The following is a 9,028-nucleotide window of genomic DNA, read 5'->3' as shown; positions in this document are numbered from 1 at the left end:
ACAGAGATTTAGTTCTGTTTTCTACTCTGCAGAAATTTCTGAACATCTGTTGAACTTTTAAGTATGGGCTCATTGAAATATAAAACCTAGGCAAAACTTTGCATTGTGTCACTGATGGATGACCTAAAAATAACAAATTTAGGGAATTCTCTCAAGATGTAGTAATAATTTCCTGTTGCCTGGCAATATCTCCAGAGCTGAATACAGAACTGGGAATTTGTTTTATGATGTGAGCAGAAATATTTGTTTACAATTTTCCACTGTGATTTCCCCCAGGAGGAAGAACCCGTGGTTCACATAGATGGAGCAAATGTTAGTGACACCTTCTATTCATCTTGGCAGATTTATGACCAAGTTTCTGTTGCTCTTTCTGTATTTGCATAAATACTTACTGAAATATGCCTTTGCATTTTCTCATATATCCCACTTATCTTTGATGGGGATTAGTTTGAAATATTTAATTTTTTCATTGTAATATAATTTAAATGTTAATTTATTTTTAAATGTTTCCTTTTAATAACTTTTAAGGATCCTGTCTTTGTATGACATGCAAACATATTTTTGCCTGTCTGCAACAGGATTTTTTCTAATGGTACTGTAGATGATGTTACCCATGAAGTATGTGTAGCTTGTGTTAAAGGGAATGTTGTATGCCAGAACATCATATGCCCATGGTGCTGTGCTTGACAGAAGAATGCAGAGATTCAATTCCATAGTACATTTCAGGCAGGTAAACTGCTGCTTACTCCTGAACATCAGTAGTTTTTCTCATTGCTTATAGAACTGGGATATTTATGTGACTGAATTCAGCCCCCCCCCCCAAAAAAAAAAAAAAAAAAAAATTGAATCTCTTTGTCCTTCTGAAATATACTGATATGAAGTGGGTGGCAGCCTTCCTTTCTTCTTGAGCTTCTTTCTTGCACTGCTTGGGTTAATTTTGTCTTATGACCTTGAATACACCCAGTGTATGCCCTCATTCTGCATTTTTTGGAATGCATTTATGCTGGAAATAGGTTTATATGAAGTGACTCTATGAACAAAGTCATGAAATAAATCATCCAGAGCCATTCTGATGACAGCTGCAGTGGACCTATTACACATTTAGAAAACAAATACTTGCTGATTTCAACGGTTTCAAATAGTTCGTTTCTTCTCAATGTTATCGTAACATTTGGTCAATCCCTCTGACAACAGAAAACGCCTGAATCTCCTTTTATGGTGATAATTCTATCAGAGCAGATCTTGCTGTTGATGGGAGATCTGATGAAAATTGCGTTTAGCTGGTGATGAGCTCAGATGAACAAGTGAGATTTTCTTGTTTTTCTTTTGTTTACATAGTAACTGTATCTTTCCTTTTTCACATACAAATACATGTCATGCAGCTGTGCTGCTTTTTTTTTCCCAGAAAAATGTTACTAATTATTGAATCACTTGAACACTGCTGTTTGGAAGGAAGACTTTTCAACACAAGAAGTGCTAATACCCTATGGGTTGAGATTTGCCACGTGTCAAGGTCACCTTATTATACCTACCTAAAAATAATGAATTCTTCTGCAGAAAAGGTGATCAGGTTACCCAAAGCATCAAAATCTACTGTTCAAATCACAGATTTTTTTTTGTGGTATCTCAATGGTTTTAGAACAACCTCAGCAGAAGCTGCTTTTTACAGTACAGGAAAGTAATTAAGACAATATATTGATCTTAAATTGGTCAAATAATTTTTGAAGAGATTTTGAGAGGCTTGAGGATCCAAAACCAAAATACATTTTGTTTTCATAGCAGCTAATTGCATAATATGATTTAGTTTGAATACAGAGCTGGAAAGAATAAACAAGTTAATAAGGTGCTATGGGACTTGCCTTTGTGGTGTGCATGTAGAGACTTGTTAGGACAGAGACTGGGACTAAACTGATGATAAAGGCTTCTAGAGGGTGTTTACAACATTCTCTAATCAATTCAACGTGAAGGGAGCTATTTCCCTTCCCACTGATTGCACGCAATTGCCTGAGACTGTAAGGTGTGCCATGGTTTCTATTTCTTTTTTCTGTTTTATCTCCATGCATCAGAACTGATCAGTCCTTGTCACTATTCCTCTCTGTATAAATTGTAATGTGTGAAGGGTGCTGTCCTGGTTGAAAAAGTATTTCAACAAGTTGACACAGTATCATCTTTTAAATTTAGATATTAATGCTATTAAAAATAATTCCTCTTGCAGTGGTTATGTCCTTGTGTGTATGTACACGTTATATATACATGTATATGTATTTGTGCTAATATAAACATATATACAAATATATGTAGTGGTAAGGATAAGTTATTCATATTTTGCTTTTTTCTTCTGTTTTCCTTATTCAGATTGATAAGAATGTAAAACAGAAGAGGATCTAAATGTGAATTAGTTTAAAATAAACTTTCCTGCCCGGATAATTATTAGTGCTGTTTGTAGAAGATTTTCCTAAGTGGTCACTGAGTTATGTGCATAACCCTTACCCTTTGGGGAAGCAGTCATCCAGATTTATTTTTAAACAACTCTATACTGAAAATCAGCCCATTTGGTTAGGGACTAGGTGATTGCTTAACATAGGCACATGACTTCAAAACTCAGATGTTTGCTTTTAGAAAAAGAAGATATAGTTCCCTTTTTTTTTTTTTTTTGCACTTAGTACTTCAAAAAGAAAGGGATACCAGTTTTGTTGAAAGTTGCCTTTATCCCCTCTGTGTCATATGTCCCTCGGAGGGTGTTTCAGCCTCTTCCTAAAGGTGGGAATGATCTGACTATTCTTCCTTTTTTCTGCCCCAAGGACCAGACACCGTTATTCTTGGTCTGCATCATCCCTGAGTCAAACAAAGCTCCAAGTAATTTGTTTTGGCTGCTTTTTATCACTCACTGCAGCTCTTCAGAATGCAAGAGTACTTCAGTCATGCCGTTTTTAACCTGAAAATATTCTTTTAATTGTGGATCATATGATACGTGCTTTTCTACCAAGTCCTTGTTGTTATAAAGGTATGCTTGTTATTATGAGGGTCCTTATCTCTCCACATCATGAGTTTTCCACCTTGCTGTTAAGGATTCATATTCACCACTTCCTGGGAGAAGCATAAGATTCCAGCACTGACATCTGGGTGATTTTCTCAGGCTGATGATTAAAGGTCTGCCCATCTGCTGCTGTTTATAAGCCCTTGGGATTCATCACATGAGCTTTTTTCAGTGCCCAAAGTTGTGTTAAGAATTCTTGTCCCTCTTGCTTCTGGAAGAATGAGATCTATTAAAAATGAATCTTTATTAAGCAGGGAATCAGGTTGTTCTCCAATGGTTTTTCCTCTTTGTTGCATGATTAGAATCAGGGGCATACAGGCGAAGCATGTGTTTGCTGTTGCAATCAGCCTAGCTCTTACTTCCTTAAATCCCTTGCATGTAAGGCATAGAATTTTTGTAGCTTGTTATAAATCCTTTTCAGACTTTGCCAGGGGTCCTGGTCCATCCAAGCCACTAGATCTCAGAAAAGAACAGCAAAATAAATGAAAATTTGACAGATGAAATCCTATTTCATATGCCTCCCACTTCTGAGGAAGTGAATGTGCAGATTTATCTCGTGTAAGTGATACATGTAATGATATCAGCAGTATAATGTTTTTGAGGAGGATGATATACCTTGACTTCCACATTTCAATGTCAGTTTTAGACACTGGATCTCATAAAGAGCTCTGGCACTTGAGCAGGACAATATTCAGTGCTTTTTATAATGTCAGAAACTAGTTACAAAGATGAAGAATGATGGACTGTGTTGTGTGCTGGTATTTATTCTGGGTGTTTGAATGATAAATCAATGTTAATCAGACAACAATTGTATTATCAGCCTTAAATGTAGTGTTGTCATTACTATATATATATAAAACAAAGACTCTATCTTTCTCAGCAGCAAATAATGAAGAAAGTACTCCCTGTCCCAGAGAAACTGCATCCAAATATCACAAAGAACAGAGTTACGTGCCTCTTTAACCAAAGCCAGATGTTGGATTTCAAGAAGAGAATTAAAATTTATTTTCACTAGAGAATTTTTCTCAAGCTGAAGGTCAGCATGGGAGAAAGCACACAGGAAGTTTCCCTACTGGCATTTGAGCTAATTAAGGGTGCAGAGCAGATTCAGTAGATAACTCACTGCTTTCATAAGCCAATGAACATTTTGAAAACTACCTCCTTTTCTCAATATCTAGTAAAATGTGATCGAGTTATTTTTAGCTTAATAGAGCTAAATCCTTGTTTTGCTTTTTTTTTCAATCAAGAAAATAGCTCTCCTTCTATTCTCACAGTATGTAACTACAATTTTCTCTTCACTTGAGGATGCTGAAAGCTGCATTCAAGTCCATTTGTGCTCTGAAGATTGAACTCCAGATCACCTTCTTGCAAGACATCCCTCCTTTTTCTTTAGATTCGCAGAGAAGGTGGATGGTTCTTTTTTTTTTTTTGTCTTTTGTGAACTAGTAAACCTGTGATGCATTGTTATATTTTTTTCAAGCCAGTATTTTGATTTTTTGCTTCCCCTTTTGGCACTGTGGTATAGCAGAGAAACTGTAAACGTTTGTGGGAGCAATCCTTCCTTTTAGGAGACAGGGATGATTTTCCTGAGTACCTGGGGAAGCAGACAAGAGATTACTAGGCTGCATGGAGGAGAGAGTAAAGGAACAGAAACAGTTTTCCTGGCATCAGAACTGGCTCAGAGCTGAAAAAAAAAAAGTGCTGTAAGGGAGTGTGGATCTTCCTCGGGATTTTGGGAAATTCCTGCTGTAAGGAAGGAGCCATCCTCCTGCCTGCACAGAGTCCTGCTGAGTGCACCCCTTCCCCTAGGACTGGGAGCCAATTAGACTTCCTCTCTTCTGTTACTTAATTCAAAAGTATTGACAGAATAAACCTCATTAATGTACAGAAAAACAGTGCCAGCTGGAACTTTGTGCCGCTCGGTTTAAGCGGAAGCTTGAATTTGACAGACATTTCAGATGACAGAAGATATTTGGTGGGCAAAACCATGGTGAATGTATCTGCAACAAAATGTGGAGTCAGGGCAGGATGCCGGTAGCCTCCTGCTGAGTAATTCAGAGGGAGTTTTAGCCAATCAGTGCCTTCCTGGATAGTTGTTCAATTTTGGGTTTGCTCTAATGGGCATCTTGAGAAGTGGTTCTTACTGGTAGTTCATTATGTGCTTTTGGTGGAAGGAGACAATCAAGGGCTTGGAGAACCCATAGATCCTTTGATTCTAATCGCACTGGTAATTTATCATGAATCTCAAGGTAGAAGTAATTTCAAAAATAACAGCTACACTTAACAGAATTCCAGGAATTTTTTGGGGTGGAAGGGGGATGAGGAGGAGCGGGTCTATAGAGAGGAGGTAAGCATTTCCTCACTGGATGCAGTGCAATCTATGAAACTATGGGGGAATTTGGTATTTGTTCAGATTCCCACAGGGACACTGATTTGGATTCATTGCTTGTCTGATCATTTTGGCACAAAGATTAAATTGGTTATTGTTTTTCTTGCGGCTGAAGCTTCTGTTCCTTACTGTTTTAAATTATTTTGTTTTTGTGCATGTCTGAGAAGCCTATCCTCCCCCATCTACTTTATAATTAGTAATCCAGTTTGTCTGGGTTGGTCACAGTTACAAGAATTAACAGGAAAAGGAAGGAACAATATATGTCCTCCAAATAACTCACTGCATTCTTTCTTCTAAAGAAACTTATTCAAGGGTTTGTACCTTCTAACAAGATTAAAATGTGCTGCTCTTTCTTTTTCCAAACCTTTCTTGAAGTCCTTCCTCAGTATTCACACAGCAGGAGGGGGGTGCCATAGTTTGAGTACAAACTGTCTGTATACAATAGCTTCCCTTAGACCAGTGTTTCTGCTTGAAAAGGCTCCACTTTCTTGATGAGCTTCTTGCTTTTAGTTGAACTGCCTCAGAACCATGCGGAAACAATTTTCCTTTAGGTCCTTCAATGTGAGTTGTTTCCCATAAGTGCTTAATTATCAGATTGTTTATTGATTTGTACAAATACGAAACATTGTCAGGGGTTTGGCTTATGGATCAGATTCTGCAAAAATGTAGGTAAATCTCTCATCAGAAACACACGCAGTTCTGTGTGTACTGTAAGAATCAGGTCTTTTGCTGACTAAAAATGAGAAACAGATTGTACACTTTATTTTATGCTTCAGACCTGTTTAACAGAGGCAAGTAGTGTGTATGTGCATACAGAGATGGATCAATGAGGGTAACTGACAGTGGATTGCATAGTCTTGTCATTTCCACCCATATTGTGGCTGCAAGTCAGGCATGTTTGGGAGATGTAAGAATTGGGAAGTTAATCTTCTTTCAAGAGGAGCAGCATACGCAGCTACCTCTACTTGTCTTTTGATTGAAAGTATCTTTACAGTCATTGCTGTTCTTGAGTCCTATAGTGTTGGATCAACAAAAAAGACCCATGAGACTGGTATCCTTTGCTGCAGTGAGTCAATGGTCCAGCCAGTGAGATAGAGAGGAGAGCCTCTGGTTGCACAATACCAGCCACAGTAGTCTTGCCTGCATGGGGCCTCCAGATTGACTTCACCAGAGAGCAGAGTTCAGTGCAGCCCCTTGTTCCCTTCTTGAGGAGCTGCAGGCTGCCATGAGGCCTCCCATCGGCCTTTTTTGCTCTGGGCTGAACAGACTGAACAGCAGGGGCCTCCGTTGCTTCTCACACACCTTGTCTGTCAGACCTTCACCATCTTTGTAGCCCTCCTTGGGATGCTCTTTAATACCTTTATGGCCTTTTTCTACTGTGGCACCCAAACCCACACCCAATGTTGGAGGTGAGGCTGCACAGAGCAGAGGGGATAGCCCCTTGCCTTGCCTGGCAGCAGTGCCAGACCTGGTGCACCCCTGAGTACAATTGATTCTTTTGGTTCCAGGATGCACTGCTGTCTCAGATTCAGTGAGCCAGCACCTAGACCCTCCAGGTCCTGTTATGCAGGGCTGTCCCATGGCCACAGGCTCCCAGACTTCAGGAAGCATTTGGACAATGTTCTCAGACATAGGGTTTGAATTTTATGTGGTCCTGTGTGCAGTCAGGAGTTAGGCTCCATGATCCTTGTGGGTACCTTGTGAGTCACGATATTCTGATTCTAAAATTCTAGACTTCCATGGATTACGCTGAGCAGAAGAGGCCTTCTGACTTTTCTTCCAAGTAAACCTTCCATAGAAAAGGAGCCCACCACCGGAATATGAAGATACCTGCCTCTAGAGTTATAAACAAGTACACGATGAAATGTCTAACATAGAATGTACTTCACTGCACTGCTGCTAAACCATGTAGGGGATGTGACCAGCCCTTGCATCTGATACCAGACTCAATGTTGGAAATGAGACCATGTCATCAAAGCATGGGAGAAAACAAGACCTCCTCTGTGCTGAGATTGTGCAATCAGTGCTCAGTCAGAGGAGCAATGGCAGGCAGAGGTTCAGCATGACTTCCGCCTGACTCATATTTTTTTTTCCCCCCCACTGTTACCAGTAAGAACTTTTTCCTCATGAGTCACTTTAATACAGTTTGTGCGTGTTCAGGGAAAAACAAAACTCAAAGATTTTCCTGAGGAACAGTTTATCTGGAAGACAGAACAAATCACTGAATGTAGTTAAGGGCTATTTTGTCTGCATAGATGGGCTACTTAACTCATTGGGCTTCCAGTGAATATATTTTTTAACAATTTTGTGAGTATCTGCTGGTCTGGAATGCATTTGTATCCAAAATATGTCTGTAAAATATGCCACTTTTTTTATTCTTTTCTAAAGCTCAAAGAAACAAGAACCCCTTCAAAAATCTTCCACATTAGCTACTGTCCACTGTCACATAGACGTAGCATATGATGGCAAAATAGTAGTTTCCTACTTTTTTTTTTTTCAGATGACAGAGGCAAAAGTGTATTTAACGTATTGTAAGCATGGCTTCCATGGAGTCTGAAATGTATTTTCTGCCACCTCATGACTTCACTGCACTGGCAAATTCAGCCTTTGGGTCTTGCTCATGGCCACGCACAATGCTGTGGTCAGGGAACCCAACTCTCTCAAATCTCAGAGCAGCATTTTGACTCTGAGAGCAAACAGCTGAAGTGTCAGGCAGTTTCAGTCTTCTGCTGGGAGTAGGCATTAAGGTGTTCATATTGATTTTCAGAAGCTGGAATAAGTTTGTATGTTGATCACAGGATGGGTTTATTTTATTTCATCTTTAAGTGCATAAAAGCTTCTTCTGGTTCAGTCTTTCTGTTCCCCCGTTCTAATGCTTTCTGATCTCACTGTCTGATTGGGGCCAGTTTTGACAGATCAGCTGAAGACTCAAAGGCAATAAATTTCTTGCAGGCTTTACAAAGATCAAGAGCGGAGAAGAGAAAGAAAGCGTCTGAAATGCTGACTAAGGGAAAGGCTGTGGTTTGAGCTTAGCTCTTTCTTAATATCTGAAATATCACAGCACAATTTTGCCTGCATGTTACTAACTCAAGTGGGTTTATTTTCACTATGAGGACCTTAGGAGTGATGATACCTCCATCTATTCTGGTTAACTGCTGTGGCTGTAGTCTGGGCTTTCTCGGGCTGACAGACTGTTATCAGATTTATGTGATGGGAGACTGAAAGAGGTTTGGAGAAATTTACTGGCAGCTGATGTTGAGAAGTTGAGTTGAATGAATGAATGGTTCTGAATACATATGGATTGACATGATGGCTTCTGAAGTGCGGAGCGGCTTGCGTTAGATTCCCATGAAGCCCAAATTCGTGGTTCTGTATCCAGCATACTAACTAATTTGTCTTGAAACATCATGACTACTTTTGGTATTTGATATAGAGATTACTTCATAGAAAAAATAATGTAAAGCAAAAAAATGATGTTGCAGCAACCGGTCCGTGTCAAGCTCCTGACCTAACAAAGATCAGAATCTTCTAAATGACAAAGTAATCAGAAGTGTATCTCTCTAAAGAGGTGTGTAAGAAGTATGATGATGACAAAGTCTGCC

The sequence above is a fragment of the Cyrtonyx montezumae genome, unplaced genomic scaffold, assembly GCF_038088225.1.
Source record: "Cyrtonyx montezumae isolate F1298 unplaced genomic scaffold, pur_monq_1.0 scaffold_3, whole genome shotgun sequence".
NCBI lineage: Eukaryota > Metazoa > Chordata > Aves > Galliformes > Odontophoridae > Cyrtonyx > Cyrtonyx montezumae.
Note: the sequence above shows the minus strand (reverse complement) of the source record.